Below are 7,474 nucleotides of genomic sequence, written 5' to 3'. Positions count from 1 at the left end.
GCCCGGCTGCTTGGCTGAGGGCGCCGCCGCGTCGTGCCCTGCCTCCCTCAGCCGCAGGCTCCCTCAGGGCGGGAGGGAGTTGCCGGGCTGCTGCCACCATGCTGTGGAGAGCAGTATCTGCGACGTGACACCACCTTGTCACCCACCACCACGCCATCTCCCCTCGCGTTTAAGTAGAAAAATGGCACCGACACCGCATGGCCTGTCCCGTGTGCCCACCCTTCCCCTCCTCTCACCGGGGCGGGAGGCTGCGGGGTGCCGGCCGGGGCGTGCGGCCGCGGGCAGCGGGGGCTGGGGGGGCCTGGCCCGCCCCGGGGGCACGGCCCCGCCGGGGGTGAGCTCGAGGTGGACACTTAGATCAATGCCAAACTGACAGTAACAGCAAGAAAACAAGCTTGCTGTTCATTAGTATTTTTTTAAATTGTAGGCTGCTGGTGGAACAAATGTTCACTATAAAAAGAGCTACAAAAAAACAACGTTCTTCCTGAACAGGAAAAATACTTGTAAAACAGAGCTCATTTTTTTAAAAAAAAAAATATTCAAAGTTTCTTACCATTGTAGTAAAAAATACCAACAAAAATTTCTCAAAACTTACACCACCTCTACCCCGCAAGCAGCCAGCCTTCTTCCTCGACCATTCCTACTTGGCTCACCGCTGCTTCCCATCTTTTTCCGCCGTTTTGCCGCTCTAGGCCACAGGGAGACCAGCAGATGCCATCTGCCATGGCTGCCCGGAGAGCCATGGTGACACAGCTGTGCAAAAAGACAAGGATTTATGGCAATGTGCAGTCACTCAATTTTAAGATCTGTTTTAATCCTGAAGGTTGGTTTAAAATGAATTAGTGTGTTTTAATTAAAAGGAACTACCCTGGATGGTTTTTCATGGTCACTGATAGGATTAGCAAAGAGGAATTTAAATTTTGTATGTGAGTTATTTGAGAGTATCGCTTGCTTTTATAGAGTATTTATCTTGCTTTGAAAGGTAGTATCGAAACAGCAAATGGATACTGGTTAGATTAAATAGTTTAGAATAATTATTTCAATTGTTTGCATCGACAGCTGAACACTAGATTTATATAGTAACCTTAAGTTGAAATGTTACTATTAGTCTAACATTGTTAAGATTCAACAAAGCGTGTCTCTTGACAGAACCGGAACAATCTGTTGCTATATCAGTTTTCCACTGTAAGCCCTCTTTGGCTGCTGCCTTTGCCTTTGTGGTCAAATCATTTAATATTCTTTTAAAAATGCTGTAAAGCTTTTCAGAACTTACTGGGAAGTATTATTTTTAGGTTTATAACTGTTATGTAGTGTGGGAAAATTACTTGGGGGGGAATTGGAGAAAACCGGGACCTAACAGAAGCATAGTATTACAGAAAGCTTTTTAGGGTAAAATGCAGTTATCGCTTTCAGGATGGCTGACATACACGAAATCTGCTTTACCACAGGTCCTTAAGCAACACACCCTGCCATCTCAGCACCTGCAGACAGGAGTAACATAGGGTGGAGCAGAGTGGAGACACCACAGCCATGCTCTTTTGTACTCCCTGTAAGAATGGGAACTTGGTGGTACCACACAGCTGATAAGATGAAAAGATGTCTGCTGCTGAGCAAGTAATTGTGGCAAAATTGCTTTCCTCAGATGAGATGATCTCATTGTAATACTAATGCACACCTCCGTCCCAAAGTTATCTGCCTCCGAGGTACTACCACACCTCACTGGGCACCCGATACCAATCAGTAACAAAAATATGTTTGACTAGAGTCACTGAAGCTCCACCTAAATGTAAAGAAAATGAACTGTTCTTGAACTGAAATAAGTCCAAAAGGGGGGGAATTGTTATCTACACTTCTGAATTACCAAACTGATTTAGTGTTTAACTGTATGTTAAATATTTATGCGCACAAAGTTTAGGTTGAGCTGACCCACCCTCTAAACTTGTCAAAATTGATGAACAAAAGGACTTCTTTATCAAGGGAGTCAACCTTGGGGGACAAAGAACAGATGGGGAAAAGGACACTGTTACATAAATTGTGCAGAGAGAAGCCTCCAAGTGAGAAAGTTCTGGCCAAGCTGATAAGGCGAAAGGACAAAAGTAACTGTGGTAGAAGATCATGACCTCCAACTCAAATAGCCCTCCCGAAAGAGGGCAAAACCCTGCTAGGAGAGCATGTGTAGTTAGTGAAAAACTTCAATAGTGCTATCTGAGGTTGTGTACTAATTTGCATGAAAAGTGAGAAACTTTTAACCAGTCCTGTGTTTGATAATATGAAGTAAAAAAGTAAGCAAAGTAGGGAAAAAGTTAGGGAAGACTCCATTGTAACTTCTGGGATCAGTTGACGGACTGAACCTGTCTTCCCCTTAGGGACACCTACTGGGTAAGAACTTTATGACTAACTCATGGTAGCTGTTATTAAGTGTGTTGTTTTAAGCTTGCTTTGCAGTCAGTTTATTATCACCGGCAATCTTTGAACCTTATTGTGTCACAAACTTGTATTTTGTGTAACAAAAATCTTCAGCTGAAGTTCATTTTGTATAGATCTCCAGAGATTTGAGTAGTTGTTATAAGGGATTTGAGCAGTAGTTATTAGGGATTTGAGGAGTTGTTATAAAGGATTTGACTCAGTGACGCTGTCAGTGGGGGTCCCTGAATAGGAATCAAATCACCCTTGAATACAGTGGGCTGTCAAAACCCAGCTAGCAGACAGGCTGGTCAGACACGAGGGTTTCATCTTTCTTGGAGGCTGATCGAATATAAAGGGTCTGAGGAACCCCCCCTTCTTAACATGACTTGTATTTTTTTTAAATCAAAAAATTGAATTGCATATCAAGAGTCTGTCCTAAAGCTATGTAAACAGGCTAAGTTTTAAATAATTACTGTAGAAACCTATTGATTTAATTCTTGTTAATTTTCTTAAGACACCTTTGCATATTTTAATTGCCAGAGAAGCAAATCTAAAAATATATGGAATAAATTAGTTCTTCTGCATGTGCAGCATCGTGGAGATTAGCTTTCCTGCTTGTAAACTGAATGTGCTATACTTGAAAGAGGTGGGAATGTGTTACCATAGGTGGGCAAGGGCTAGAGGGCTGAAGCGGGGGAGTAAGCATTCTCACCAGGTGTGGTTAGGGAACATGAGTGTGAGAATAGCCTGATTTCATACAGTGTATTCTGTATCTCAGATGACTAAAATACACTATGATTTTGCCTTGTATTTTGCTGCAGAACCCCTATAATTAAGGGCATGCCCTCCTGCTTCTACAGAAAGAATTCCCCTAGAATCTTCTTGAAAATTTAATTTTAGGAACCAGCAAAGAAAGTAAAATACATTGTAAAAGTAACTCTTCTAATGCATATGCATAATAAATATTTTCTTTTTTATTGATTTTTTTTCTGCTATCCATAAACTGTTTCAAAATCTTCCAAACAATGTAGAACAGAAAGCAGCGTTTTGTATTTTATTACTTGGATTGCAGGAGCATGCAGAGTTGATCAAGGCTAAGGCTGCTTGAGAAAGCGTCATAAGCTTGCAAAAACACAATGGTAATTAAAAAAGTCTGCAAACTTGGATCTTTTTATATATATCAGGCAGAACTGTCATGTGGAGATAACTGTGGCATTAGGATGCTCAGGTCATGCTCTGCAAAAACTTGTGCATATTGAATAACTTTGTGTGCATGATTAAGTCTGTAAACCACTTCTTACCATATTCTTGTTGCAAAGAGTATGCTATTATTTAGATAAGATGGAAAACCCAGTTCCTCTGAGAATCACTTTAATTTTTTAATGTAAATTGCAAAATTTCTTAGCTTTCAGGTAAGATCAGCAGTTAAATCTGTAGCAGCAAGACAGAAAATGGTAGGTGTGGTATTCACTAAAATACAAATGTGACTAACTCAAATTCAGTAACTAGTTGTGTGGTGAATAGGTAGCTGGAAGTATCTTCTTGGGTGGAGGGTCTAGATCACCAACGGCAATGATGTTTTCTCTCCTTCTGTCCAGAAGTGAGATTAAATTTGAGATGGGTTCATTTTCCTGCTTTGAGATTTTAACCCTCGAACTCAGATGTTCTTCACACAGCGGATTGTCCCAGACAAGAAGTTAACAGCATCTTATTGCTCCCAGTGTTGAAGTATTTCGTACGCAGTGGCATGGTCCTACCAGGGACAAGGAGGTGGCTCTCTGAGAAACCTGTGTGCTGGGGGAGATGGTGGAGCAGCATATGATGCAGTACTGGTCATGGGGAATCCCAGTTCAGATCCTAGTTTCAACTTGAGCTCAGAGTGGGTTTAGACCAGTTTTCAAAGCTAAAGTTTAAAAATGGCCCTCGTGGTTCCTGTCTCTGTCCTGTCTATTTACTGATAATTTATCAGTATTTATCAGCCTTGTGCTCTGCTGAAGGTGCATTCGAGGTGAGTGCCCTAAGCACAAGGCAATCAAACTGCAACAGACTGGCAGAGGCTAAAATTTGAACTTTTTGTTTTCCTTTTCTTTTCTCCCTGTTGTTATAAGAGCCCTGAAACCATGTTGCATTTTTATCACTGCACATCTGAAAAAACATGTTCATCTGTCACCTCTGTGCTTTTGAAGTCCCTCCCACAGCCTGTGAAATCTATAAATCCCAGCCTGCTCCATTCTAATCACTTTAACTTCAAAGAAGGCAGATCAAGTTCAGTTTTCTGAGATTGTTTTCAATTCGCTGTTTATTCCAAGCTTTACATTCCCTCTGTAAAACTCTTTCAGACATTCTTGTTTTGGCTAATCTGCATAGTACATGTGTGCATCATGTCTGTATGTCTGACAGAAGCTTACAGCTTCCCAGCAAGTACAGGGAACTCCTGGATCACTGTGTTCAGAGAAGATGGCAGCCTCAGAGCTGGCAAGAGTTGTACTTGCTTTGGTTCAACCCCACGACCGTAGCCAACAACACTGCAAACTTCGGAGCTATCACAACAACTGCAGCACTTAAACCCCCCAAGATTTAGGAAGTACTTCTCTCACATGCTTCTCACATTTATTTTGTCTTTACATTTTGATTACATTAGGAAAAAATGCAGTTCTCTTTGTTCTTAATGATATACAATTAACATGCTAAAGGGTATAATTAAAGGAGCTTTTAGCTTGGCCCATGTTTTAGGCAAGACCATCACTACTTTTAAAAATACATTAGAACATGTTTGCGTAAATATTGCTTGAGATAAGGCCTCAAACTTGCTGTGGTGCTGTGCTCGCCGGCCCCTGCCTAAGCCGTAACTACCAGTGGGGTTGTGATGGCTTCGTCCAGCTTACTCTGGACTTCAGGAGACAGGTGGCAACGTGGTAGCCAAGGGCTGTCTGGAACAGTGACGCAGACCTCTTGCTGGTATGTCAATGTGACTACAAGTCAATCATCTTACTTTAGAAATAGTGGACAGCCAGGGCGTGTTGAGCTGTCGTGCACAGCAGCAGGCTGCACACCAGGATCTCTCCTCGAGGCTGAGAGATTCCTTGCCCCAACAGATCCTCGGTAAGTGATTAATAGCATGCTAAACTTTGAAATCTTAGCTAGGTGGTATAAAGGATTGATTCTGCACGTATAATCCTTTAGACGTAAACTGCTGACCAAGTCTGGGACTAGGATTGGATCCAGCTGCACCTAGGCTCCCCTCTGAGAAGGAGTTTAGAAAGCAAGGGGATTCTTTCTGAACCTCATGACTCAACAGGAGGGTCTGCCTGTCAGTTTTGTCTGACCCTGTCCTCCATGCAGTAAATAGCAAGGGTACCTTGCCACTGAATCTTGTTAAGCTGCTGTTGCATTTACCATTGAACTTTGTTAACTCACTGTTTTATATCAATAAAGTATGTTGTTGCTTCTCTCTTAGGAATGAAGTGCATGACTCCATTTCCAGGGAAATTTATAATACATCTTAGCTGTAACTAAGGCTCAGTTCTAAGTATTTTGTCATGTTTATAATCTTACTGAGGGTGATAGAAGTTTCCACGGTAAAGATTTTAGGTGGCCTTGTCGATACATAAATCACCTTCAGGAGAAAAGTGAGGACACGATGGTTCAAAATAATTCATAGAGGATTTTCCTGTCTCTCAGTTGGAGCAAAATAAAAATTAATAAAATTACTAATGCAAATCTGTTGAAGTTCTTTTTTTCTGTGCAACTTTTTGTTACTCAAATGTATGGACGTGTAGTGACATTAAACACAGTATATCACAGAATGCAGGAAATGAAAGAGCATCAGCATAGCAGATACGTACCAAGTCTACATATGATAGTTGAGATACTCCTCATACTTGAGAGGTGAAATGGGAATAAAAAGAAACTAAATTGAGGCACAGTCATGGAAGAAAATAATTCATTTTTAGCAATTTAAAGGCTTAACCAAATTGCCAAGCATTGGAGAAAATCATGGGGCTCCTGTATGAGTTTGAAGATTCACTCTCATAATTTGAAATGGGGTTCAAACCATAAAAACTTAGTAAATGCAGCTCCAGGGGATCATCATCCTTACCTGCAGCTGACCCTGTGGAGATGGTTTAATTTTGCAGAAAGGTGGGTAGGGAAAAATTAAGCTTTAGAAGTTTGCTGGGCGTAAGTGCGTTACATCGCAGGTAGGCTTATATATAGCACCTACTCTGTTACCTGGAGGATTGTAATGACCATGTGTGGCCAATAGAAAGGAAAATAAAGGCCTGATAGTTCAAATGTTTGTCGTATTTGTTAGAATTTTTTTTGGTGTGTAATTAATTACAAAGCTGTGATGTAACAGTAGCAGAATCATGAAAATTTAAGTGATTAAGTTAAATGAAAATTATTTATGTAGCCAATAAAAGTATATCTTAATGTAGTAATTAATGTTAAGAAATGCTTAGAAAATATATATGCAATGTACATAAAACAATATTCAAAAGGCATGTTTAAAAAGGTGATTTTCCAGTTTTTCTCCAGTTTATTTCTTAAGAAAATATCAGTTTTTTCCATATGCCTTTGCTGCTGCCAGGCTGTTTTTGAGCAAACACCGGGTTTTGTTTTTTAATAATAAGGAATTACATTTCTCCCTCTTCATTTCCATCTAAGTATAAACTAATACAGTATCTGTAATACTGTAATAACAATTGATCAAAAATAAACCTGGAAAAACTTACCGTTAAGACATTGTTGTAGTTGTACTTTTTAATGTGGAAAATAACTACAAGGGAAACATCAGGAACTAAGGGGTTTTATTTTGGCAACTTGACCTTTTATTTTTCTTCTATCCCTGTGTCAGAACCCCAATTCTAGTGAAGTAACTAAAGACCATGTTGTTGCATATCAATCTAAAAGTCTGATTTAAGGTTGGATTTTTTAGGATGTTGACTAAGTTATTTATAAAATGCAAGAATTACTATACAAAGTAGGCCATGAATAGTATGCTAACAGAAAATTCTCCAGTATAAATCAAAGAAGTCAGTCATAAGGCTGGTGGCGGGGAAAACAAATC

The sequence above is a fragment of the Falco cherrug genome, chromosome 6 (genome assembly GCF_023634085.1).
Source record: "Falco cherrug isolate bFalChe1 chromosome 6, bFalChe1.pri, whole genome shotgun sequence".
Taxonomy (NCBI): Eukaryota; Metazoa; Chordata; class Aves; order Falconiformes; family Falconidae; genus Falco; species Falco cherrug.
The sequence above is the reverse complement of the archived record's forward strand: the minus strand, read 5'-3'. Positions refer to the sequence as shown.